The sequence below is a fragment of the Physeter macrocephalus genome, chromosome 7, assembly GCF_002837175.3.
Source record: "Physeter macrocephalus isolate SW-GA chromosome 7, ASM283717v5, whole genome shotgun sequence".
NCBI classification, from domain to species: domain Eukaryota; kingdom Metazoa; phylum Chordata; class Mammalia; order Artiodactyla; family Physeteridae; genus Physeter; species Physeter macrocephalus.
The window spans coordinates 78659341-78683193 of record NC_041220.1 but is presented as its reverse complement, the minus strand read 5'-3'; the positions used below and the strand labels follow the sequence as shown (position 1 = coordinate 78683193).

The 23853-nt window shown below is 42.7% G+C and overlaps 1 protein-coding gene across 3 annotated transcripts in view; it reads right to left on the bottom strand.

Annotated features, from left to right (window-relative positions):
* RBM47 (RNA binding motif protein 47) overlaps nucleotides 1-23853 on the bottom strand; it is a 176966-nt gene that overhangs the window by 85144 nt on the left and 67969 nt on the right. For 2 of the 3 annotated variants that reach the window (XM_055086076.1, XM_007130953.4), the window contains exon 1: nucleotides 14597-15435. The gene's annotated coding sequence lies outside the window, so the exon portion shown is untranslated. Of the gene's footprint in view, nucleotides 1-14596; nucleotides 15436-23853 lie in introns of those variants that run through there. The other variant, XM_024118411.3, reaches the window with a different exon arrangement.

The window sequence follows — 23853 nt, the reverse complement described above, 5'->3', positions numbered from 1 at the left end:
GGCATGTGGGATCTTCCCGGACCGGGGCACGAACCTGTGTCCCCTGCATCGGCAGGCAGATTCTCAACCACTGCGCCACCAGGGAAGCCCGGGACTTCTAATTTTAAAAAGCCAAACAAAGGAACTGCACTGAATAGGATTTTCCCAGTGAAATAAAGGGAAACAGGGAATGACAAGTATCTAAAGGTGATTTATTTTTAGAATTTTTTCCAGTCTTTCTGTTCCTCTGACAAAACTTCAAACATAAAACTGTATCAATCTACTTCAGAGACAGTGGAATTAACACGTGAGTTTCTTCACTGGTCAGGGTCTATTTTGGATTTATGAGGTATCATTGAAGGTCAAAAGTTTGACAGACTCTTAAGCGATCTAGGTGCATCGACAGGACAGACAAGTAGACAGCAAGTATTCTTACCCCTGTTTTGAAATTTTAGAAGAGGTAAGAAAAAGATTAATCTGATTGCGGCAAGTTACATAAACTTCCAGTAGTCAGGATAGTGAAATGACTCAATGCTAAATTCAATTTTCTGATATTCATATAAAAATAATTAAATCTGCTCTCCCTTAGGTGAACTGGATGTCTTTGGCCCTCCACAGTTGTTTGATTTAGTCCCATTTACCTAAATACACAAAGCCACAGGGACGTTTTTCCCATGAAGGAAGTTTCCTCTAATTTGGAAACAATCATGTATTCCAGCCATTTTGCAATGACTGGGAACTTGTCAGAAGACTCTCAGCTTCTTACTGCCAGAGTCAATGGGCAAAAGAGTACCCAAATCACATTCTTTCATAATCAATATGCTTGCAGTCTAATCTTAACTTTAGTTTCCTCTTTATGCTGAGGTTTCCCACCATAAGATAAACAGACTAAAGATTCCATATGCTTGTTACACTGCAAAGACTATACTGCAACTTCTTTCCCCAGAAACTGGCCATTACAGAAATCTTTTGCAGCTATTCTTTTTCTAGATCTTCCTATCTCCTGTTTGGGTTTTAGCCACTAATAACACAGTTCCAGGTATCTGTGTCCAGGATATCATTATTACACTTGATCAAATGTAAACATCTGATTACGGCTCTAGTTTTATCATATACGCTCATATTTTCTACAAAAGAAAAAAAAATAAGCTAGAATAGAAATACTTAGTATTCCCAAGAAATACTAAGTCATTAGTTTCTCCACAACATGTATGACCAGTATATAAAGCTACTCCTAGCAACTGCGTTCTAAAAACAAAATGTGAGGAAGAAGCAGTCTTTCAAGCTGACCTTTAATCAGGGTAGGGGATGGGGGAGGAAAGAAAGTTTAAGAGTATTTTCAAGCAACCAGAGCCACCATTTAGCGAAAGCTTTTCATGGAATGAGTCACGGGGTATAATGAAGCGCAAATCACAAGGTTACACGTCGTCTCCTAGAAACGCCGCACCTGGCTCCGAATTCTTTGCTAGAGCAAATGCTAAGTTCTGATTCAGGCCCCCGGAAAACCTCAAGCACAGATAGATTTTACCTCCTGCTCCATGACACACACCTTCCCCTAGTAAAACTGAAAACAACATTTGACTGAAACTGAAGATTACAATTATCCGGGGACTCCAGGCCACGGAAAAATCAGAGTTTGCAAAGCAATCACTTGGCCCCCTTCATCCCCTCACCGTTCCCGCCCCTTCAGCAGAAGGGAACCCGAATCGGTACGCAATCTGAAATTCTAAACATGTATAAATTCTAAACTATGAAACAAGTACCTGCCAAACACCTGGAGCGCTCTTTCCCCGGCTCGCTCTCTCCTCCCACACGCTCTGGCAACGGAATGCCCTTCAAAACCATGGCTCAGTGCTTTTGGTAAATGTTTTACGAGACACTAAACAGCCTTGAGTCCCACCCTCAGAGCAAACACCATTGAGAGAACACAATATAATGGTCGCAGAGATATCGTGTGATGTGCAATGATGCAAATGAACAGGCGGGCTCTATTTCCACACTTCCCCTTAAGGGGAAAAAAATCCCGGACTTGCAAGGGGTGGGATGGAGGGCGGCTAGAGGAAGGGCTCGCAGAAATAAACCTTAATACTAGAAGAGTTTTGTGTGGCGTTCTGTTTTGGTTAAAGCGGCATTATGATAAGCTCATTCATTGTTCTAATCCCCAAGCAAGTGTTGGCTTTCTAAATGAAAAAGTGTTAAAGGCAAGAGTTAACAGAGGGTAGAGTCCCCCAGTGAATCTGTAGACACCGTGGCAACTACACATGTACTGCAGATTTCTATTTTTCAGAGCAAATCCGACTCCAAAAAAGGTTTTCATAAACCGTCTTCCACAAAACACAAAATGTATTCCCCATTTTCCATATCCCTCAAGTAATTCACAGTTAAAAACCAACTCTGCTCCAAACCAGAAGTTTTGCATTCCATTCGAGTTAACAATTACAACTGGAGGATAACAGAAACTTGCTGGCACCGAATTATTAGCATACCCAGAATGTCAGGTGCCTCTTGGTACCACCAGGGTTAACAAGATAGAAAGAGAGGGTGTCCAGGGATCGTCGGCCTGGTTTTACAGAAACTACATATGGACATGGCTGGAGTCTGGAGCTCAAGTTGGCCACTTGCACCTATCTGCTCTTGGAACTGAGAAATGAGAAAACAGAATTATTGAGTGACCGTCAAGCCTATTCCATGAAAACAGACCAAGGCTGTAGAGAGGAGAAGAAAGAAGTGACTTTGGCTTTGGAATCTCACACACAGCCAGGTTAGGCAACTACGAAAACCATTTCTCTCGGCCCTACCCCCTAACCCAGTCCCCAGGAATACTTAGAATTCTGCATTTCATACCTTTAGCATATCCAGTGCGGAAAAAAGAAAACTGAACATAGAATTGCTGTCATGGCTTTTCTTTACACCAGCTGTGTGATCTTGAGCAAATCACTTAACCTCTCTGAGCCTGTTCCCTCATCTATAAAGTAAAAATGTCTAGAAACAGAAAAGATTTGCCAAAGAACTGACAGCACTCCCAATCTGAGAGCCTAGAAATTGGCATATACACATTTTCAAAGCATTTTAGGGTTGTTGTCCATTTTTTTCTCCCCCCTACCTCATGTATATAAGTCTTATCTTGTTTTCAATTTCCTTGTATCACAGATGCCTCAGGTTAGTGCTATGACTGATCTGCCTTGGGTGGGTATCCTAAATGCCCGGTTATCTGCCTCTCAGGGGCGTGGTGAGGGGGCCTTCCCGGCCTCCAGCCCAAGCTGCTAGCGCCTGTGCTTTCACAACATTTCTCCTCTTGAATTCATCTTGCCCTCTAACACAGATACCTGCCTGCCTCCCTTTCCTTTTCCTTCTGTCTTCTTTTTCTTTTCTCATTTTCTCTTCCTTTTTTCCCTTTCTACCTTCCTTCCTTTTCTGCCCTGCGTCCTTGAGAGAGAGATGTGGACAGTAATTATTCTCATCATCCTGTTTCTTCTGTTATTTTACATGATATATCAAACAAGCCGGTGAGGGAGGTGAGACAGATGTGTTATCATCCAGATTCTACTAAAGAGAGATCCAGGAAGATTCAACAGCTGGCCCGAGGTCATGGGGCTGAAGCTCGGCTCTCCTGACAGGCCAGGGTTGCCCTACTGCCGTTCCTGGCCCTGACCACCCGACTCCCCACCCTCAAATGTACCTCTTCTCAGTGCCCCAAAGTCCCCCACCTGGTCTAATCGGGTCTCACTGCTAATTGTGGCATATTCCCCTCTCAGAGCATTCTTCTCCTCATCTCCTTTCTTCCCCTCTCTGGACTGTCAAACTCTCACCCTGTTTTTAGGGTCTATCTCACTTGACCCCCATAACCCACCTCCTGGCTACTGCTGGCCCTGTGTGCCCTTCTTTAGGCAAACCCAAGAGAAGCAAATCTCCAAAGCGACAAAGCTGCATGACCGGGGAATAATTATTCACTTCATAGGAGTCTTTCCTTATTGGGTACCCATGCCACGCTGCACGAGCATATTTGTGTGTACGTCAAAAGTTTTCTAGACCATAAGAGTATCCACCTCTGCACCCTTAGCATGGTGTCCAGTGCTTACTGTTAAGGAATATATTTGAATTCTGAAGGAAAAAAATGTGAAGACATAATATCAGAATCCAAAGTAGTGCCTCCATGGAGTAAACTCCAGGAATGACTGGAGGCCCAAGAGTTTAGGGTTTTGATGTTGTAGGTTTGTTTTGTTTTTGTTTTGTATTCAGAGAGAATGAGAAAAGTGGATTATAAAGACAGGGTAGCAAATAAACTAACCATCAAATCACGCCATGAAACAAGAACCAATGATTAAATGCCTACAATTCACCAGGTACTTGATATACAATCTCATTTAATTTAATCAAACAGAGGAGGAGGAGGAGATAGGTTCAAAGAGCCTGCCCGAGGGCATGCACTTTGCCAATAAGGGCAGATCGGAGAATCAAAGCAGATCCAATCCGAGTCCTTGCTCTTCACCTGAGCCACACTCTCCTGACACAAGGACCTTGCAGCCTGCTCAGTCTAGGGACCAAGTGTCTGTTGCCCAAATCCAGAGCCACCTGTGTATGCTTTCTAGACTCTATGAGAACCCGTTCGGCCCTGTTCTTCAACTCCTTTTCCTTGAGTTTCCCAATCTCTTCCTTTCACCTTTTCTTTTTATCCCCAAGACAATCAGTCCTGCTCACTTTGAAATCTGTTGACAAACTCTATTATTGGGACCCTCATTTGACCACAAAAACCATCCAGATAGTATGGATTTCCCTTCTTCACGTAAGCCTTTATGTTCATTTTTTTCCTATGGTCACAAATTTGATACTTGACTTTAAACACTGTAGGTTGTGTTAAAATTCCCTGTGTTGTATATAGCCCTTGGTGTGCTACTGTATTCAAATATTCTACCTCTTGCTGCTCAGAGACTAAATTCTGTGTCCCTGAGGAAGAACCGTGCCTTCTATACCATATAAATGTTTTATAATAGCATTTTCCCACTTCCAGCCAGGCAATTCTAAATCGAGTTTTGTGCTATTGTTTTGGGTATGCCAGCATGTGGGTGTGCCCCTAGTATTTTTTTTTTTTTTTTTTTTTTTTGCTATATGCCGGCCTCTCACTGCTGTGGCCTCTCCCGTTGCGGAGCACAGGCTCCGGACGCGCAGGCCCAGCGGCCATGGCTCACGGGCCCGGCTGCTCCGCGGCATGTGGGATCTTCCCGGACCGGGGCACGAACCCGTGTCCCCTGCATCGGCAGGCGGACTCTCAACCACTGCGCCACCAGGGAAGCCCGCCCCTAGTGTTTTAACTGCCAAGTTCTGTTAGGGCAGAAAAATCAACCTCTGGCGAGTGCTGCTCTATCACCATGGGCCTGTTCCAGAGTGTCTGTGAGTTCCAGGGGCCCACCTCTAGCTTAGGTATATTTGCATCTAGCATATATTTGGCCTGCAAGATGACTGCAGATTCTGAAAGGAGTTTTGCGCTCTTTCCGACTAGTGACAGAAGAGGAAGCAGCAGCAGGAGGTGAATATTTTATTTGGAACTAGTAGGTCTCCCAGAATCTTGGAAAGGTCTTGAAACTCCCCTGAATCACTTAAGCCCCTTCAGTTTTCTGGAGAGGGCTTCAGAGAGCATTGTGAGTGAGACCTCAGAAACTGCTGGTCCCCTAGTCCAGCCTAAACCAAACCCTAAGGAAGGTCCCAATAGTCCCTGGTGTTTTCCCAAACTGCTTCAGGAAGGAGACGGTGGAACAGATGAGGGGAACACGTGATGAAATCTACCCTGTCCAGCAATGTCTTTCACTGGATCATCAGACACTAGATCAGCAGTTCTCAAAGTGAGGTCCCTGGATCCCCTGGGAGACCCTAGGACTCTTTCAGAGGTCTGCAAAGTCAAAACTATTTTCATAATAATACTAACATTTCTGCCCTTTTTTTCACTGTGTTGACATTTGCACCAATGATGAAAAGGCAGCAGAAGGTAAAACTGCTGGTACCTCAGCACAGAATAAGACAGTGGCACAAATGTGTACTAGTAATCATAGCATTTTTTTATTGCCAGGCACTAGAAGTTGTTTTTATCTTTTTTTAAGAGGCAGTTTTTCTTAAGAATGTACTTGAAGCAGGAAAATATTAATTTTATTATGTCTTGAGCATATACCTTTTTTAATATTCTTTGTGATGAAATGGGAAGCAAGTACAAGCACTTTTGCTGCATAATAAATTATGATCGTAGGCTCAAGGAAAGTCACGTGTGTGACTGATTTACAGACTGAGCTACAGCTGCTTTCATCATGGAAAGCATGGAACACTATTTTTACTTGAAGCAATGACTGACAGATAAACTATGGCTATCCAGAGGTGGGTTTTTAGTAGACAATTTCTGGAAAAATGAGTGAAGTGTGCCTGTCACTTCAAAGAACACAACTAATAGTATTACTATTTGTTTCCAATGATAAAATTTGAGCTTTCAAGCAAAAATTAAAATTTTGAAGAACTTGAATTCACCACCATGAGCTTGACAGCTTGCCAATAATTAAATGCTTTTCTGATGAGATTAGCTGTGGCATTATTAAATGTGATTTTTTAAAATATTGTATAATGAAATGTGTCAATATTTGGATCATCTTCACAACTCAGTAAATTAATATTTTCCAAATGACCAATTCACGATGTTACAGAATCATTCATAGTAAAAGATCCATTCAAAGTACAAGGTAAACCAGTGGATTTTAATATGAGTATGAAAAGTTCATTGATATGGTTTCAGATTCTACACTGCAACTAATCTTTAAGAAACTATCTCTTGTAGAGTTTGGGTTTAATATCAAAGAAGAATGTTCTCAATTATCTGAAAAGGCTATTACAATACCCCTCCCTTTCCCAACTACATATCTTTGTGAAGCTGAGTATTCTTTGTTTACTTTGATAAAAATAACATATCTCACCAGATTGAAGGCAGAAGCAGATATAAGAATATAACTGACCTATCAAGCCAGTAATTAAAGAGATTTGCAAAAATATAATGTGGTTTCCACCATCAACTTTTTATATAGTTTTCCATAAAATGTCATTTATGTTAACATAAGAAATTACGATTATTTTTTAAGTACTTAATAAATAAATAAATATTTTTAATTTCTTAGTTTGAATTTCCAATGTGGTAAATAGTAACAGATACAACCCACATAAACAAAAACACTTCAGGTTCCTCAATAATTCTTAAGAATGTAAGGACAGGGTTGCCAGATTTAGCAAATAAAAATGCAGGATGCCCAGTTCAATTTGAATTTCAGATAAACAACAAATAATATTTTAGCATAAGTATCCATGCAATATTTGGGACATACTTATACTAAAAAATTACTTATTGCTTTTCTGAAGTTTACATCTCATTGAGTGTCCTTTATTTTACTTGCCTGTTAAGATGTGCTAAGCCCAAAAAAGTTTGAGAAAAGCTGCAGTAGACCATGCCCCTCACACGTGTACTAACACACTAATACCAACACTTATTAAACACCCACTGTGTACCAGACCCAGCACTAAATTCTTGACAAATATTACCTCTTCAATCATTCCAAAATCCTATGTGGCAAGTACTATTGTGATCCCTAGTTAAGTAAAGCTAGTTATTGGGGGAAGGCAAGACTGGAACTCACTCACTCAGACACCAAAATCTCAGCTTGTAACTATTAGGCTTACACTGAACTCTGAATAATGGAGAATCCCAAAGATGATGGGGTTTTCTGTGTATTTGCACCTCAAATTTTAGCAAATCGATTTTTGTTGCTTCTCTTCTCTCTGTCTCATAGTTGTGTGTTCTGCTATCAGAGCAATGATGAAAACCAAGGCTGTGGGTCAGGAAATTCTATCCAGAACTGGCCATCAGCATTTGACTCGGAGCAGACTTTCCTAATGGATGCTTCCCTGGGCATGACAACAGCATTGTTCCAGGCTGGGAATGCTAGAATGGAGAAATGGTGCACAGGCACTGCTCATTACTGTTAATTGGAAGCTGCTGGGAGCTTGGTGCTGGGCTAGGATCATCCTTGAGAATAAATTGGTAATTTCTCCAAATGAATCTGTACTAACTGAAGCAAATGCAACCATTGTTGTAAGTGAGCCAAGGTCCTATTTTTTGTATGATCATGACCCAGGCCACTGGATATATTTAATGAGCTCAGGTTTGACAGTAAACAAACTAGAGAAAGTAAGTTTTTTTATGATCCAGGATGGGGGCAAAGGGGGACCTCAGGATCTGCAAATACAAAAATGAATTTGCTTGCAGCCAACTAGGGGCCCACCCTCCATCACCAAGGGCTATAATGAAATGTAGAAAGTGATAAACATATAAGGTAGGGAGGGAGGGAGAAAGAGAGATACTAGTCTTTCATTCGGGAAAATTTATTTCTTTAACAAAGGGAGGATTTACCTTTCACATCTTTTTTGTTTTGTAAATTTGGATTTTTATTAGATGTGAGGCACACTACATTATACTAAAGGCAGTTGTGTAACCAGAAGCCAAGGGTGATAGAACTTTGAAAATTAGCCTGGAGGAGAGAATGAGACAAGTGGAGGGGGAAAAAAGGGTAGCTCAGAAAAGAAAAGATGCCAAAACTGGGGTGTTGGATAATGAAGATGTGCGTTTTAGAAACCAAGATTTAGTGAGAGCCTAGAGAGCAGGCCGAGGGTGAAAGAGGGTTTGGGGAAACCCAAGGGCCCTTGCTGTGGGGCATCTGAAGGAAAAGTAAAAGAGTCATTTTTTTACTTTTAAAACTGTCAACTTTGCCATTCGCCTCAGGCCCACCCGGCAGGGCTGCTGTCTGAGTTCAGATACTGGCCCAGCCCTGCCCTGGTGGAGGATCTGCCTTTCCAGCAGTCTCTCTATCTGCACACTCAGTCTAGATAACTCAAGCACTGAAAGGAGTGTCTGCAGAGAGAGGAAAAAGAAAAAGAATAACAAGCTGAGATGCAAGCACGGCTCCCTCCTCAGATAAGCTTGGGTGACCAAGGAGCGTAGCTTTCCCCTTCAAGGAACCCTCAGAATTTATTCTTGTGAATGCTGAATGTCAAGGAGGACACAGCCAGAAACTGTGACTCATCAAATTTCCAACGTCAAGACCAGAATGCACAGTCTGGCTCCAAGGACTGGCTTTGCACTCAGAACACTGAGAGTCAAGGCCTCTGCCTGCTTCAGATACAAAGGTGGTGGAGCCACGGGGCCCGGCCTTCGCCCCACCAGCCCATTGCTTTTCCCTGTCTTCAGCGCCCGGAGAACAGGGAGTTTTATCCCACTGTGTTTGAGCTACAGGCCCTTATGACATCTCAGAAAGCGATCTGCCTTGAAAAGTGGTTGGATCTGTACATGACGGTCACGGGCCATTAGTATAGAGCCAGATAGTAAATATTTTCGGCTCTGCAGGCCATATGGTTACATATTTTTCCTTCTCTTTCTTTTTTTGGGGAAACCCTTAAAAATGTAAAAACCATTCTTAGCAACATACAAAAACTGGCAGCAGAGCAGGCCATAGTTTGCTGATCCCTTACTTAGAGCAAGGGCAAAGGTTGGGCAGCATAAACTGGAGGTTTCTGCATGCAGTCTGGTTGTCATAACATGAGACAGCTGTTACATTGCCTTCTTCCTGACAAAGGCTACCTAATTCTCCATCGCACTTGCCGAGTCTGACATTCTCCACTTGTGGAGGCATCTTCCCTTTGCTATGATCCTCTTTAAAGAAGAATTTAGCTGTAGATCTGGCAGGAATTAAACCTTCAAATGATAGTGTTATAAAGTCAGAAAATTAGATAAAAGGCATTTAAAATAAGCTAGAATATTTTTTAACAGGCTAGTTTTCCATTCTGAGTGTGTGTGTGCATGCGTGCATTTCTGTTTAAAATGAACACTCCATATGTATCACAAAATTCCAAACCTGGAAAAATCTTCTGACGTAGCCTAGTCCATAACTGTTTACATTTGAGGAAACTATGACCCACTTTGGTTAAATGAGATATTTCAAGTTACACACTAGCTGGCAGAAGAGCTTGAGCCAGAAACTTGGTTTCCCGATTTCCAAATTAGTTCTCATTCTACTACTCTACTTCATAGCACATTGCCAAGTTAGTACTAAAAATTCAATTCAACAAATACTTATAAAGTATTTCCATACATGCCCAGCACTGGCTCAGTGCTCTGGGATACAAAACAAGTGTAAGAGAAGAGTCCTGCCCGTGAAAAGCTTTTGAGCTCACTGAGAAAACAAGGCACACACACATGAAACAAATATATTCTGTCTTACATTGTTATGTAATTATAAAGCTAAAACACAGCTGATGATTCTTCCTGTAATGACAGAATGGTTCTTTATCTTTGCTGTTCAATATGGTGGCCAGTACAGCCACGTGTGGCTGCTGAGAACTTAAAATGTGGGTAGTGCTACTGTTACCAACCTGGGTTCTTGGACCCGTTAATCAATAAAAATTGATGAGGCCAGAAGAGGAAGTTAGGCAAGGCTTTATTGGGACTCCTGCTATAGCTCAAGGGAGCAAAAACAGGTAATAGGTTCCCTTGCTCGCCCCCCAAGGTGGGGTGAGCTGGTCCCCTAAATGGGGTGAGGATGGGGAGGATTCGTGGGGGGAGGCGTGGCTTGGTGGTCTGCCCACCCCCTTGGTGGTGCTAGGTGCAGGGGTCATGCCCAGGACCCTGCTTTTGCTCCCTGCACCTCAAAAGTGGCAGTTGGGTTTTGGTCTTTTTGTGACATGTTCATAATTTGCCCCAACTGCACATGCTTGCAGTTATTTTTAGTTCCTCATAGTTCTTTGTATTTTGTTGCTCCAGGAGATGTTTGTCCAGGTGCAAGCACTTCAGTAAAGGGTCCCAGGTCCCAGCCTGTCTCACGACTAAGGAAGTAAACTTTTAATGGTATTTAATTTTAATTAGTTTAGATAGCCACATGTGGCTAGTGGCTACTGTATTGGACATCACAGGTCTAAAACAATGGTTAAAGATCTGGATGGAAGATAGGTAACAAATATTCTGTCACTTCTCCCTATTGTGCCTTTGGCAGAAACCACTGCTGATCACAGAACCCTTCCCCTCTGAGCAGGGATGAGCTCTCAGGATTCCCCATGCAACATTATTTTCAATTGCCTGGACCTGGTATATATAATGAAACCTATTTGCCATCCTTGATACAGATAAAAAGTGACAAATGTGAACAGAAGGAAGTACTTGAGCTGAGCTTAGAACGTTTGGACAGATAAAGAGAAAGGGACAAAGAGTGTGGGGCTCTCCAAGTGGAGAACAGCATGATCCGAGGAACTGGACAGAGTTCTCCTGGTTCTAGGACAAGGGGGATGCTGGCCCGGCCAGAAGGGAGGATTGCACTGGCTGAGGTGGAGATACGGAGACAGACAGAAGGGGGGGCTAGATTAAGGAGACCTTTGCATTCCAGGAGTTTAGACATTTTCTCAAGAGCAACAGGAGCCCCTGAAGGTTTAAGCAGGATACTGACAGGAGAAAAACATATTTTAGGAATCTGATCTGATAGCGACAAAAACAGGATTGCATAATGGACACATACATTCAGAAACCGGTAAGAAGGCTATTCCACTGATGGTTTTTGGTTTTCCTTTAGGAAGGTAATACTTGTTTATTAAAGAAAATGTATAAATCACAGAAAAGCAGATACAAAAATTAAAACTAGACCTCTACCTTTCACACTCAACTGTAGCTGGCATTTTGATGCAGTTTCTTCCGGGTTTTGTTGTTTTCTTTTCCCCCTTCTGTGGCTATTGCAATAATTCAGGAATAAAGTTAGGACTAGGACTAGGAAGGTGGTAGTATGAATAAAGAGGAAAAGGCACAAAAAATTTTTTTAAGTGAGACAGCAGAGTGAAGAGAAAAGATCATTAGCGTTAAGGGATCTGGGACCTGAGTTCTAGGCTTGGCTATTTCAATGGGCCTCCGCTCTCTCAACCCCTAGCCTTGGTTTCTGCATTTTAGCATCTAGGGACTGGTCTAGATCAACTTCTTAATCTCTTCTTATTGGTGTCTAAGTAAAGGTCAGATGAGATTTTCAAGACCTTCCCCCAGACCTAAAATGGAACTAAAATGTGTCTGTGTTATGTCTCTGTTCATTTTAAGGGAACATCACAACAGATAGACAGCTGGGGTTGTCAGAAGACGAAAATGTTCCCATGATCTTTAAGCTGTACCAGTAACACAGAACGGGGGTTCTATTACAGGTGTATCTATTTTATAGATACACCTGTATCTATAGATACACCTGCAATCTATAAGATTTTAGGTGTTAAGTAATTAGACTGTATATTCTGAGCAGTGCTGTACGGAGGATGTGTAGGTGTGGTTCCCAGGACATGTAATGGGGTGGTGTAAACAGGGGATCCATTCTCAGACAGGACTCCACCAAGCAGTGGCAAAGTCCTCCTAAGACCCAAAGGTTTTTAAGGCCCAAACCATCTTCGCAGACCACAGGAAAAACAAAACGAAAAACAGCTACTACAGAACGCAAATTATGCTCTCCGGAAAAAGCAATACACAGCCATTCACCATGTTAATAAGCAAAAGTGTAAACCAGTGGTTGTCCACACGGGACATAGATAAGACTCAATCGTGGAGTTTTCAAAAAATACTGATAGTTGGGTCCCTCCTTAGACCAGTTAAATCAGAGTCTCAGCGAGCGGGGCCTGTGCATTGACATTTTTTTTTTAAAGTTCTCAAGATGACTGAAGCCTGAAGCATCAGAGGATATCCCAGAGCAAGAACAGTTCAAGGGGCCCGGAAGCAGCATGGGCCTACACTCAACAGACCTCTCAAAAATGACGACATCAGATTCACTCATGACTAAGAAACCAGCAAGCTTGAGAAGGCCAATTCAGTGGAACTTGGGTTCCATGTTGTGTATGGTATGTGTATGTGTGTACATGCACATGTGTGAATTTCCGAATCTGTCAGTTAAGTTACTCAATTGCTTAGCAGTACTCTGGATAGAAAATGTGAACATAGAGCATGAAGTTTCAAAACCTAAGAATCTCATAATGGTCCAAAATGGAAGCAGGGTCAAGTAGCTGGCCTCTGTCTGTTCTATTTAAACCATCTTTTTTTCTTTTTTTTTTTAAATCTGGCTTTTGGATGGAGGAATTATGTATTATACTATGCCAGTGATCACCCTTCCCGGATGCCGTCAAGTAAGTAGAGAAAAAGAAAAGTGGACACATTTATTAATGAAAACAATCTCTCACTAGAAGCTGATCACCTTCCTGTAAGGGGTAGATGAAGGAAATTAAGAACATAGATCTGGGGAGAATTCAAAGGATTGGCAGGAAAACAGGACTTGCAATCCAGCTCTAGGAAATGATGCTAATAGAGAAGGAAGAATATATGTCTGGACTACAAAAACAAAAAATCTCTTAAGGGCTTTTAAAGATTCTTCAAGAAACGTGACTAAATCCTTATTTTAGGACAGATGTCTGTTCATCTGAAGCCACTTTCCCTCTACCTCTTTCCCCGTTGGGTTCATGCTTATTCCTTGAACCTGACACTCGCCGGCCCATGTTGAAACCCTCCAGCTGTTCCTCATTTGATAAGTCACTACCACCTGGCCCCAGTTGCCCTTCATTCACACATAAATGGATGTTAACAAATCACTCTGGGGACATAGTAGTGAAATATTCTAAAACAGAGTATTTGACTTGTAAATCCCATGATGCAGAGCACTGGAAGGGAGCCAGGCTTTGGATAAGAGTATCTGTTCTAGGACCTGCTGCCTAAGAGGCTGCTCCATGATGTCACATGGATGGTTCTGAATGCCAGGACCACTACTTAGGAGGTCCACAGGCTACTCGTCTCAAAACCATCATATGCAGTCACCCAAAATTTTAGTTTTTCTTTTATTTTATTTTTTTTAATTTTTTTTTTTTGTGGTGAGTGGGCCTCTCACTGTTGTGGCCTCTCCCATTGCAGAGCACAGGCTCCGGACGCGCAGGCCCAGCGGCCATGGCTCACGGGCCCAGCCGCTCCGCGGCATGTGGGATCTTCCTGGACCGGGGCACGAACCCGTGTCCCCTGCATCGGCAGGCGAACTCTCAACCACTGCGCCACCAGGGAAGCCCCCCAAAATTTTAGTTTTTAAAGGCACTTGCACTCTGTGAAAAATAGGAGGCAGAGAACACTTAATGCTGGTCATTTGTGGGTTATTAGAGGAATGCTGTGTTTCACCAAATCGAAATCTCCATAAGATGTATCCCAACTTCAGACATGTTAAGTTGTGGGGGGGGAATGTATTCTACAGTTGATGAAATGCAGTGAACACTACAGGAAAAACTCAGTATTAAAAGACTTTAAGCAAAGTCACTCAAAAATAGCTTCTGTCATTCTTCTTGACTGTGGGAGTCTTCTGGGGACAATGGTCCTTACAAAACATACAGGGCATTCTGGCCTAGTAAATTAAGCAAATACCCAGAAAAAAACGGTATGTGTTGGTTTAAAAAATGAGAGAGGATTAACATTTGGCTGTCACTATGTAATGTTCACCTACTTTTCTCCACCCCTGAATGATGTTCTTTTGAGCCCCAGTGAAGATGGAACCAGATGACTTACCAAACCTCCTCACTGAACCCAGGAGTGGCTGATCTCTGCTAGGTGACCTAATGCGAGGTGTCCTGATGTCTCTCTTACCCGAACTCTGAAATGGAAAAGAACACTATTGACCCAGAGATGGCTAAGGAGGAGTATGCAGTAAATGACAGTTAAGTGGTTGGAGGAGAAGCGGTAAGAAGAAGAAATATGGTGTTTTATGATTACTACACACCTTTGTGTGTGCGTGGATTACAAGGAAAGCTACATAACCGGTCAGTACCAGAGATCTTCACTGGCTCACATACATGGAGAAAATGGGTCATGTCCTTCTGCCAATTCCACAAGGCTATTCAGGTTGATATTAGCTAAAGGACATTCAAGGGAAAAAAATCTCAGTCCGACAAGGAGAGAAGAGGAACGTATAAAGAGGTGGTGTAACGGGGAGGAGAAGCTCATAGGTTTCGCCAGGTACTCAAAACTCACCTCTACTGCTTGCTAGCTGGGTGACCTTAGGCATTTTACTCAACCTCTCTGATCCTCCTTTTTCTCATCTAATATGAGCCTGTTTATCCACCTGTTATGGACATTGTGACAATAAACAACACAACATATATGAAGCCCTTGGGGCCCCATATGAGAGAAAACATTCAATGGAGGGCAGCTATGATTATTATATTCATTTACATGTCTTTCTGCAGAGGCATATTAAATTGCGGTCTTTTTAGGGTAAATCACCAAACACTCAAAATTGTTTAAAGCCCTGTGAGCTGTTAGTGTTTTAAATATTTCTTTACCTTTGGAAGCCCTTTGCAGCTAGCTTTTCTGCCCATATATGAACAATATTCCTTAACTATTCCGCTTCATCTTTATTTAAATACATCTGATTAACTAGGCGCTGTACAGCAGACTTTATTATGCTACAACCCACCGAGAATGAATAAAACCCCACAGGAGTCTCACTCCCACCCGCTCCAAGAAAGACCACAAGTCTGCAAGCTACCTCTGGGAAACAAAATACTGAGTTCTGCTAACTCCTGCAGTTGAACTAGGTAATCATTTGTTCCAAAGTTCTTCCCAACTCAATGGCCTAATTAACTAAGGTTGAGCTTTTGATTAACACAGTGCTTGAAGGAACTTTGACCCACAGAAAGTTGGCATTTGACTTGCTTCTGAGTCCAACTTGTGTCACGAGTGCTGGTTTCAAGGGTAATAAAAGACCTGGCTGTTTGCTTACAGCAAATGGAGGTGGTGCCATGTCATTATAAGGCTTTTCCCTCGACTGTCCACCGAACCCTTGGCAAAGGTAGTTTGCAGCCCACATGTCAGCTTTTGGAGTGAATAGGATGAAAGGCTGTATATTTCCAAACTGAAAAGCACCTAAGTTCTACTTGGCACTTTACCTAAATGTCAGTTGTTTAGGAAACATGAATATGATCCCTTGATCAAAGTGATCAGAGTGGAGATCAGGTGTTGGAGCAGGTGCATGTCCATCTAGTGCTATGTCCATCTAGATTCTGCCTTGGTGAGCAAAGTGCTCTCTTTCATGGCTCCTGAGTTCTAAAACACTCGTCAGATACAAGGCAGAGACCATAGTACCTGAGAGCACATGTTCCTGCCTGTTATAAGATGAATAGTGTCCTTCCTAAATTCATATGTTGAAGCCCTGACACCGCCCCCCCACCAGTACATCAGAATGTGACAGTATTTGGAGATAGGGCCTTTGAAAAGGTAACTAAGGTTAAAGGAGGTCATATGGGTGGGCCCTAACCTAATATGAATGGTGTCCTTATAAGAGGAGATTAGGATACATTCACATATAGAGCAAGGGATGACCATGTGAGGACACAGCGAGAAGGTGGCCATCTGCAAGCCAAGGAGAGAGAGACCTCAGAAGAAAGCAAACCTGCCAACACCTTGATCTTGGACTTCCAGCCTCCAGAACTGTGAGAAAATAAATTTCTCTAGTTTAAGCCACCCAGTCTGTGGTATTGATATTTTGTTACGGCAGCCCTAGCGGTCTAATACACTACCTCCCTCTCTGTACCCCCAACCTTATGTCTCAGGACCAGGCAGGGAACAAATGAGGAAGTAGACTAAGAGCAAAAAATAACAGGAGTGGTGTAGACAGTGGTAAATAGGAGAGGTACCAAATTTTTAATCTTTAAAAAATACTGGGAAGCCACACAGAATATGTCCATGGCTTGATTATGCCGGGGACCTTTAAGTGGCAATCCCTGAGCTAAACCACTGCAATCAGACACTTAAAAACACCCACTATTCATCTTTCAACAAATATTAATTGAATACCTACTACAGGTCAGGTCTTAAGCCAGACACTGGGTATAGCAGTGGTGAATAAAAGAGGCATCTTCTCCGCCTTCATGGTATATAATGGTCTGGGATAGGGAGTCCAGGTACTGAGCTAGGCGAGAGACGCCAAGTTGAAAAGACAAAGTTGCTGCCCTCCAGGGTGCTGCAGATTAGCAGACCACAGACATGATACAAGACCATCATGAAACAATGGGACACCAGCTATAAGACAACAAGGGGCTGTGGAAAGTGGAAAGATGACTGCAAGTCTGTCAAGGTTAATCAAGGAAGACGTGAGCCAAGTTCTGGAGGATGAATAACAGTCTGCTTGGCAGACAGAGATGACGGATGAGGAGAGGGCATTTTTCAGCCAGAAGGAACAGTCAGTTGCTGGGTACGGGGACGTGAGAGAGCACAGCATCTTTGGAGAATGACGAGTAGTTGGACTGAGGGCAGGCAGCGGAGGAGGCAGCAGGACGTGCAGCTGAAAAAGGCAAGGAGCTCCCATTTTATTGCACAATGAACCACTGGAAAATTTTAATCAGGAAGGTGGCACTACCAGAACTGCCTGGTAGAAAGATCTCCTGACCACGATGCAGAGGGGGTAAAGGCAGGGTGACCCATCTGGAGAAGATGAAGGCGGGGACCAGGGAAACAGACAGTGGGATGGCTGGCAGGCAAGGTCAGGGATGCAAAACTGAAGTTGTCATGGCGTTCCACCCACAGCCACAGATGACATTGCCCAAGGACATTATGTGCATCTAGAGAAGCACTAATTTTTTTTTTTTTTTTTTTTTCCAGTACGCGGGCCTCTCACTGCTACGGCCTCTCCCGTTGAGGAGCACAGGCTCCGGACGCGCAGGCTCAGCAGCCATGGCTCACGGGCCCAGCCACTCGGCGGCATATGGGATCTTCCCGGACCGGGACATGAACCCGCATCCCCTGCATCGGCAGGCGGACTCTCAACCACTGCGCCACCAGGGAAGCCCAAGAAGCACTAATTTTTTAAGGGTACTACTTTGATCAATGAGAACATGCATTTCTTAAGCTTTTAATTTCATTTATCTTACATTTCACATCAAGAAACTAACTCTACTCATCCTTTTCATCCATCAAAGCCACATGTACCTCAGTTTCCTCATCTAAATATGGATAATAATGGCACTTCCTTCACAGAGTAGATTCCTTGAGCTCATTAATACCAGTAAGTAGCTAAGTGCCAGAAATGCATTATTATTAAATCAGCTATTATTAGAGCAGAAATAAACTTTAAAGAACAAATGGATAATTATCGACTGTGCAGTTAACGATAATCCTCCCCTCTCAGTGAAAATGAGCCAGATTAAAACCACCACCACAACTACAAAGAGTAAGAACTTATATAATTGTCTTGGAAAGGAGCTGCCTCCAATTTCCTTAATCTCTCCAGAGCTCTCACACAGCTTCTTACAAAGGGCCCCAATATTTGTGCATGATCATTACTTTACATTTATAAAATGCTTTATAAAAATTTCAAAGATTAATGATTCAAGGGGATGTCGGACCTGCAAAGGGAGACTGACTGCAAAGAGACACAAGAGAACTTTCTAGAGAGCTGGGAATTTCTATATCTTGATGAGGGCAGTGGTTCCATGGCTGTATGTGTTCCACATAGCACTAAAAATTGTTTGAATGTTATCTATATGTAAATTATAGTTCAGTAAAGATTGAATAAGGATAAAAGGGCTGGAAGATGGGGGAAAGGGGAGTTCAAGGGGAAACGGGTACTCATATTTCAAACAAAAGTGAAAATAGATTTGAGTGAAAGAACTTGCCCTAAAATCTTTAATTTCTAAAAACACTGTCTCTTGAAATGGATGAAGCTGGCTAAGAATGTAAAAAAGCTTCCTTATGCAAGAAACATTTTGGAAAATTCAAAAGTTCTCACCCTCCGTTATCCTGTGTCTAAAGCACTTTTTACCCCTCGACTCACTGGACAAGCTGCCCTCTTGTGGCTTTGATATATATTTCCTGAGCACAAAAGTGGGCAGTTAGTAAGCTATTTGGGTAGCAAGCCCAGGCTGCCCATAAATATTCCTCAAGGTGACTGCGAGTGGGTGTGCTGGCCGCTTGCACACAGGAGGTACACGGGCCATTCTGGGCTTGTGTCACAGCTGAGCTTTAAATAACTAAGAAAATAGGGTTGCCACAAAATACACATGATTTGAGGCTAACAAATTCAAGAGACATTTTAAGGCAATTTAAATTTCACTTTCGCAACACGGTTATCAGCGTATCAGAAGCAAACATCTGTCTCAAACAAGGTGTGTGCAAAGAAAATAGAACTGAAAGTTTCAATTCCACCATCTGTGAATACTATTCAATATTCCAAGGTATGTTTGCACAAAAAAAGAAAACAACAACCCAGCAAATACTACCCAAACACTGGTTTTTATTAACACTCGCATGCGGGGAATCTAGGTGTCTTATGAAACATTAAGTATTTGTTTAAAAAAAAGGAAAGAAGGAAGGAAGGAGCAAAGAGCATAGCTTTTCAAAAGTTGCACTAAAAAAAGATAAAAGATGGCACAAGCAGTAACTCAAAAGATGACAATATTTTCTCTTTAGAAAGCAATCCATCTTCATACAAGACCTTCTGTCAAAGAAATACATAGAGAAAAGACAAAGATATAGATGGAAATAGATGCTGTATTTCAACTGTTGAGATGTTAAAAATGCACCTAGTCCAGATCCAGTAATATCAGGCTGGACTAAATTAACCTACACGAGGGTCACAGGCCCTCCTGATAAATGACTGCTAAATCCATATTCTAGTAGAGCAAGCTTTCTTTTCAAATCAAATCATGTCACTTCCCTTCTCAAAACCCTCCAATGGCTTCTCCTCAACACTTGGAATAAAATCCAAAGTCCTTCCCAGGGCTCCCTCCAGGAGCCTGCGTGGCTCTCTACTTCCTTCCTTGCCTCTCTCCCACTCCCTCACTCCCTCCTGGCTGTTCCTCCAACGTGCCGGCTTTCTCAGCTCCCTGCCTCAGCACTTACGGTTGCCCCCGCCTGGAATTGCCCTTCCCAGCCTTCCCTCTCCTCTTTCCCATCTTTAATTTTCTTCTATGCAATTATTATTATCTGAAATTACATCGTGTATTCATTATTATCACTTTTTATTATCTCTCTGCCCCACTGAAATGTGAACTCCACGAGAGAAGGGGCTTTCTCTCCTAAAACGGAGCCTGACACTTGTCAGTCCTCATTATTTGAGAAATGAGATATCCCAGCTTGGGGAGATAATAAACCCTAATGAAATACATTCCAACACTCTATCACCAACAAGTCCTTCCTTAGGTCTACCTCAAGTCTCTCTTATTGCAGCAAAAGCCCATATCCTTTACTTGAATCCCAGAGTGATGGACAGGGGTTGATCAACAAGCTGTTAAGTAATTCTTTAGGATCACAGACTTTTGAAGGTGAGATGGGGCCTCAGTTATAACTGGCTCCAGCCCTTTTGTTCTGAAGATAAGTACACAGGCTCAGAGAGGGCGACTGGTTTCTCCAGGCTCACACAGAAACAGTGAACATCAGCAGACACCACAGCACTTCAAGGGCACAGAGAGCTCGCCTTTCTCATTCCTACAGTCCCACGAGCCAGCAAGGTGCCTGCCACAAAGAAGTGTGCCCAAGGAACAAGTGTCCTCACTTCTACTCTAAGTGCTCATTCAACTGAACTGGCTTCCTTCCTCATTACTGTCCCAACTATAACTTCCTACCTGAGAACCGTTTCCAGTCACTTGCGTCATGTGTCATCATTTCCTGTCCTCTGTACGTATGACAAATACCAGACACAATTGTCTATCTGGGGGCTGATTTGATCCTTACATAATTCAAATAGCCCAGCATGGAAAATACCTAGGAAAGAGTGGGATATGCAAAGCAAAAAAAAAAAAAAAAAAAAAAAATGCTGGCAGTGTCCCCAGCCATGGGTGCTATGACTGTAATGCAGTGCAGGGACCCTGTCTCGTCCATATTTGTTTTCCTGCAGCGCCAGGCAGTGTGCCTGGTACACAGTCAAGGCCTATTTGTTGAGACAGAGAACAGAAGGAAATGACATTGTAGATTCAGCTTATTCTCAGTCTACAGTCGCTTTATAATAACAGATACTTCACACTAACAGCTCACACTGGCATGGTGTCTTCTGTCCTTAGCACTTACATATATCTTCTCATTGATCCTCCTAAGACATCCATCTCACCTGTAAGAAAGATACTAAACTCTGAAAAACCAAGTATTTTTTAGAAGTCATTTAGCAGACAAACCTAGACTCTCTAGTCTCTAACAAGACTCTGCAGATTTCCTTTCTTCCAGTATATGAGTATCTATATGCTTTGCTGAAGAAATAGTGATGTGTTTCATTATGGGATATTGCCCCAGACCCAGCTAGTGGTGTTAAGCAATGTAGAGTATATGCAACATACTATCTAAAATCTGAAATATTCTGGATTCCAAAACGCATCTGACCCAATAGTTTGCAGGTGAGGATGTCTCAGATTGACATTAACACAGAGAAGAAACCTGTCCACAGTCACACAGGCAGGCTGGGATTCCAACCCAGGCAGTCTAATTTTGCAGGCTGTGCTAGCGGCCACTACATTATCCTGCCTCTCCAGTCGATGATGTCTCTGTCATCTGAAAAGCAATTACTGCCTCCACTATTTTTCTGATGTGGCTCCAGGAAATAGGATCCGGCAAGGTGAACGGTGGGGGCAGACTTGTGTTGTCATCCATGAAGACTGATTTGGACCAGCGCTGATGCCAGCTAAATGAAGGCATAGGGACAGTAACCCAAGCACAGTGGACTTCCTGGGAAGTCACGGCCACGTTTGGGGAGAGGGTATACAAAGCTTCTGGCAACCAAAACTTTCACCTCCCTAAACACCTCCACAAGAGCTTCTAGGAAACGTTGAGGCAGACCTGCTAGGAATCTGGACTGACCTCACAGTCGTTTACAAAATTACTCTGTCAAGTGGGGTGAGAGAGCCGTGGGTGGGGAGTGAGCAGGACAGTGTGTAAGAAGAAAGGGTGTGTGTGTGTGTGTGTGTGTGTGTGTGTGTGTGTGTGTGTGTGTGTGTGTTCATGGAAGCATATGCTCATTACAAATAAACTTTTACCTAATGTCCAGAACACGAAACAATTATGAATTGTGTTTTGGCTTTTATTTCTATCCTCTCAACTAATTATCTGTGGAAATAAAAGATGCTACTTAATTGGGTCCAGCAGCGTTCTTACTTCACCAAATACTTGGGGTGAACTCTTCAGCTCTCAGTTCAAATGTTACTTCCTCAGGGTGGCCTTCCCCTACAGCAGCCCAAATTAGATTGTTTCCCCCCTCTCCTCCTCTTGGTGTAAGCTTTCCCTTGTACAACTCGTCATGACCTGTGATGAACTACTTGTGAGTTTATTTGTTCACTGTCTAGCTGTCCCCACCAAACTGTAATCTCCTTGTCTGTTTGCTCACCTCTGTATGCCCAGCATGTAGCACAGCACCTGACACAAATAAATACTTGTTGAATGAATGAGTGAGTCTTGAATTTCACAACAGAAACCCCGGAGGTGGCTAGCACTTCACCAGCAGACACAAACCAGGTCTTCTCCCACCTCTGAATTGTGAAAGCCTTATTGCTGTGTAATTCTATTTAGCAATTCATCATATGCTGGCCCAGTGACATGTTATCTCTGCAGCTTTAGGTTATTTCTTCACTTTATTATTCTTATTTAACTTTTAACCTGTTTAGATCTTATCTTCCTAACTAGATTAGAAGCACATGGAGTGTAAGTTATACTGCCTGGAAATCCTCAAAGCTCCCTCAGCAGCATTTTGCATCTACTCTTTCTAAATGGTTCCTTCATTTAATGCTCAAAACAGGTATTTCTAAAGGTAATATTATTGAATATTGAAGCCCCCAAGGGCAGGATAGCGTCTAAAATTTTTTTTAATAAATCAAGAGGGCCCAGGAAGACTGAGTGTTGATTAAATATAAAATACAGTTCTAACTTTGCTTATGTGAGGGACCGACACAGGGCAGGGAAAATCTTAATTCAGCTAAGTTCTTTTTACTTTCATGAAATATCCCCTCCACCATCCTTCAGGTCCCACTCAACTCAGGAAAACCCTCAGTGGCACAAAAGCAGGATTTTTTGTTGTTTTGCTAAGTCAGGCCCTTTATCATAGGGTAGAAAGAACACTTGTTCCTTATTTCTCAATTCCTCCTTCCTGCTGGCAGCACAAAATATGCCCCAGCCCTGACTGTCAAGCACAAATGAAAACAGATAACTCGGTGTTCCTTTAAATCTATATATTTCAAACAGTTTTAAATGGTTTTTTGTTGTTGTTTTTTTTGGTGTAACTACTTATGATAGATGTTAGATGGATTAGCAAGTAGGTCTGTGAATCATTCACCCCTAGCCAGGCACTCACTTTCGAGCATTAACCTGTTCTCATTTTCTGCCCCGACCCTTATAGAAGCAAAACAGTGAAAAACCAGACCAGTCAGCTGAAACGCTGCTGTCAAAACACAGCCAAAACACTCAGAATTTTCACAATTGTCAGGCGTTTCCTAACATGGCCAGGGTCACTGACAGTTAAAGGTTTCACCAACATCACCTGCAGAATCTGAATCCACTCCATGATAATTGCAGAAAACCCCGAAAATGCTTGAAGCACTCACTAAGGTCAGCCTTTAAAATACAAGGGCATGAATTTCTGAGCTGTGCTCGTCTCCACTTTCCCAAGGCGCAGCTGCTTCAGGACTGATGTTCTGCATGGCCCACCACTTTCTTCCCACCAACAGATGACCAATGGAGCTCAAAGCATTCTTGCCAGTTTCCATTTTAAAAAATCTAATCAGGGGCTTCCCTGGTGGCGCAGTGGTTGAGAGTCCGCCTGCCAATGCAGGGGACACGGGTTCGTGCCCCGGTCC